Raw genomic sequence first — 4,097 nt, 5'->3', positions numbered from 1 at the left:
CCCAGGCACTGAACCCACTTTCTAAATGGCATGTGAACCTGTGAATTTAAAAAAAGAAAGAAATTGTATGAGTCACTGTCCTTTGAGGGAGGGGAAGGTGGAGATCCTCTCCACTCCCTCCCACCTCTGGTTCTCCAGGGCTAAACTGGTCTTCTTTGCAAAGCAGGATTTTCTTGGTGGTGCCTGAACTCAGGTCCCCTTTTGGGCTTGTCCTGGGAGTGTTCAGCAAACCAGATCTGCTGGCCCTGTTTGTGGTGGGGCCATGCCATGGGGGATTAATGTGGTGGAGCTGGGAGGCAACATGTGGAAGGGGAGCCTCTCCAGCCAACCGGCGCTGTGGCAGACCCTGGTTCCCGAGGGCCTAGGAAGCTCCTGCCATCCTCTCCTCCAGCGCTGTCTCCCTCCACCTTCCTCCCCAGGTCTCTGGCCTCTGCCTTGCCCTGCAGCTTCTGGCCGTGGGAGCCTAGCTTCCCAAAGTTGGAGACTCATTTGACCTTCCTCTCACTTGGGCTTCCAGCAAAGGCCTAGAGAGCACAAAATTGCTTTGAACTTGCATAAAATATATTGGTTTCAAGGCTGGGTTCCTCTTCCTGCTGTTCGGTGTTCCCTAGAACTTTTGCCATTTGTTGAAGATGTTTTAATCAGTATCTCCCTCCCTAGAGGCTGCAACCATAGAACAGGAACTCTGGGAAGGAGTCACAGAACATTGATTGTATCTGAACCTCCTGTGTGCTCTTTCTATGGCTAGAAGGTGGCACCAGGTGACTGGGTCCAGCACCCTCTTTGTACAGTGGAGGAAAGTGAAGTCCAGGAGAGGGGAGTGTCATGTTCCTTGTCACACAGTTCTTGCTGGACGGGAGCTGGACCCCAAGTCTGCTGATTCTGTCTCCCCTTCAAGGGACCATCAGCTCACCCGACTGTATTTTCTGTAAGCAGTGACCAGTGTCTAAAGGTACTTATATGTTTACCTGACTCTTCTCTGTCTGTCCCCCACCAGCATGACACATCCACCAACATGACAGAGCTTTGGGATGTTGTTGCTCTCATCTTCGGCACAACCCTATGCCTGAACAGTGTCTGACACATAGTAGGACCTCAGCAGATACTTGTGGACTGACTCTGTCCAGTGCCTTTTCTGCGACTCCAGTCTGCTTTAGGAGCCCTGTGAACTCAGTTTTTAAGAAGAAACAGTAAACCAGAGACTCACTCAGGTAAATAAAACGGCTCATCCTTCCTGGGCTCTTACTTCAGTGAACAGGCTGGTCACAATTGGACAAATAAGGAGAACAGCTCTGTGAATCACTCTCTTTGCTCCTGCCTTTGGCACCCAGAGAGGTTACCTCACCCACCTCGAGGCAGAAAGAGCTGCTGGATTACTCACCTCCTGGAGAGTTCGTCACCAGCTGCAAGCTCTCCCTGAGTGTCCACGAGGCAGTGTCGAGAAACCAGAGGCAGTGGCAGAACAACACGTGGAGCGTGACCCCGCTGCAAAATGGCACAGACAGGGAGTCTGAGCATCAGTGCAGAGAAAACGGTCTCGGCGATGCACCCCTTAAGAGTGGGTGCCCTGAGGGAAGGACTTGGTTTGGGGCTGTTATATTCAGGGAGGGTGGCTCTTACTTTGTACACTGCACATTTTTATAGCATACATGTTTGAAATAAAAACCACTATAAATAATTTTTTAAAATAAATTCTTACGGGGCACAGTGGCTCACACCTGTAAACCCACCACTGTGGGAGGTTGAGGCAGGTGAATTGCGTGAGCTAAGGAGTTCAGGACCAGCCTGGGCAACATGACAACACCTTATCTCTACAAAAAAAATAAGCAAATTAGCCGGGCGTGGTGGTGTGCACCAGTAGTCCCAGTTACTGGGGAGGCTGAGGTGGGAGAATCACCTGAGCCCAGGGAAGTTGAGGCTACAGTGAGCCATGACCAAGCCACTGCACTCCAGCCTGGGCAACAGAGCAAGACCCCATCTCACAAAATAAATGATCTCTGAGAATCCAAAATAGCTGCTGTCCCCACATCCTCTCTCACTCCCTCTACTTTCTCTCTGTCTTCCTGTTTTACCTGGGCTGTAGGTAGACCCAGGAATTCAAAACTCTGGCTTAAATCATAGCAGAATGCTCTAATTCAAAGATGCAGAAGAAAGTCTAGGCTTCAAACGTTTAGACCCTGGAGGAATGAGGTCAAATCTTTTATTGACCGAAAGGACAAATAGTTCACTGGGTTCCATGGACACAAATTGCCCCACCAGCCCCAGACAACAGCCTTCTTTTTTCCTACCCACTTTCCCAGGCCTTTTCTCTCCAGAGACTCAGGCCCAGATTTCTCATCTAAATGACACGGCCTCCCCACACAGCAGGCAGTGCACTAACAACGTGTGATAAGGTGGAGCTTCCCAAGCTTTGTGCTGTATCGGAATCCTCCTGGGCAGCTTTCACTAGGATTTGTACCCCACGGAGCCTCCTAGGGGTCTTCCTGCAGCCCAGGTAGGGTAGGAAGTGAGGGAGGACAGAAGGAAGGGCTGAAGGAGGCCAGGAAGGAAGGGAGGTCACCGGAGAGCCACAGGGTGAACTTCTTTCTGGAAACACCAACTGAATTTGTTCTATTTTTATTTAAAAAACGTAAACTTCCTGGTGGTTTTGACACGTCCCGAACCAGAGGTCCACAGCTACATGTTACTCTAACCAAGCTAGGCTGAAAAATTCCCCCAACTCCTGTTCCCACAGGAGGGTAGAGAACGTGACCCTCCTTCAAGAAGGGCACGGAGCTGCGGGAGGGGCCCAGGAGGGAAGCGAGTGTGGCCAGCGTTGAAACGGCCTTAGAGGCCAATTTTGGGCCCCATTTCTAAGCACAGGGAGCTCACTTCTGCCAGGAAGCTGGCTGTAGCCTGGGGCTTTCCTGCTCAGACAGGGCTGTGTTGAGGACAGATTCCAAGGCCCTCAGAGAGAGCCTGGCAGGGCACTGCCTAGGGGAAGGAGGACGGCAGAGGCTGCACCGGTGCTCAACTTGGCCACCTGGCCATGGATCTGAGGTAAGGGGACAAAAGAGGGATTCAGAGGAAACAAACAAACCAAGCTGTTGGGGGTGGGGGGCCCGTGGGAGGAGAAGAAGAGAGACCTGAGGCACTGGTAACCCCCAAACACTTTCCCAGAGAGCAGCAGAGCCTGAAAGTCCAGTTTGGTGAATGGGTGGAGAGGAGAAGAAAATTTCTCTTCAGCAAAGCCAGCGTTGAAGTAAGCAGAAAGATAATTATTTCTCCTTCAGGTAATGCAACTTCCTCAGTACGGTGTGGTCAAGATGGCCCTACTAATTTCAGAGGCTGCATTTAGGTTTCCATTTCAGGAGAGGGGAAAGAAAAGGCTCCCCCGTCATGGCCAGTGAGCACAAGAGCAAAGTGAAGCCATCCTCCCAAAGCAAAGCCATCCTCCCAGTGTGTGGGCGTCCTGTGAAAGTGCTCTGCCAGACAGCTGTGCCTGCCCCCTGGCTGGGCCACATCCCCACTGTCCTGAGGATGGGGACAGTCAGTCAACCTGGATAACCTTTCCCAGGGTCTGAGTGGGCTGGACTTGTCTTCCGTCTTCCAAGCAAGGCTGACCGTCGGCCCAGTGGCCTTTTCTTCTTCCTAGAAAACAACTTTGCTGATGGTTGCTTGTTTTATGAGACTGGGGACCCCTATTCCACAGGGGAGGCACTTCTCTGGCTCAGAAGGGCTCTCTTGCTCTTTGCCCCAGTGACACCCTATTCCCTGGGACCGCAGATCCTCAGTTCTCTGGACACCCAGGTCTACACATTTCTACAGCTTTCCATGAATGTGTGTGAAGGGGTGACCCTGCACTTCCAAGATTGCCCTCCCCATCTCCACTCAGATGGCTCCAGGTGCCCAGGGCCACGCCTCCTCCCTCTGCTCCTCCTGCCCATCTCCCTTCACCACAGCTGCTGGGGAAAGAGCCTCAGCTCCTGTCACCTCTACCAAGGTCATAGCCTCACAATCCCTACCTGCCCTCAGAGTCTTTCCTCACCAGACACCTCCAGAGAATCTTCTCAAGTGCTAATTTGTTCTTGCCTACTCTGTAAAGTCTTTGACGAATT

General features: G+C 51.9%; 1 long non-coding RNA gene across 1 annotated transcript; it reads left to right on the top strand.

The window, feature by feature from the left end:
* The first annotated feature begins 2,199 nt into the window (after positions 1–2,199).
* LOC117084831 lies at positions 2,200–3,732 on the top strand. The gene is made up of 4 exons (XR_004437696.1): positions 2,200–2,494; positions 2,915–3,039; positions 3,160–3,272; positions 3,351–3,732. It is a non-coding gene; the product is annotated as an uncharacterized LOC117084831 (long non-coding RNA).
* The last annotated feature ends 365 nt before the right edge of the window (positions 3,733–4,097 follow it).

Source organism: Trachypithecus francoisi, unplaced genomic scaffold (assembly GCF_009764315.1).
Source record: "Trachypithecus francoisi isolate TF-2019V2 unplaced genomic scaffold, Tfra_2.0 Lachesis_group1, whole genome shotgun sequence".
Lineage (NCBI taxonomy): Eukaryota > Metazoa > Chordata > Mammalia > Primates > Cercopithecidae > Trachypithecus > Trachypithecus francoisi.
The sequence above is the reverse complement of the archived record's forward strand: the minus strand, read 5'-3'. Positions and strand labels throughout refer to the sequence as shown.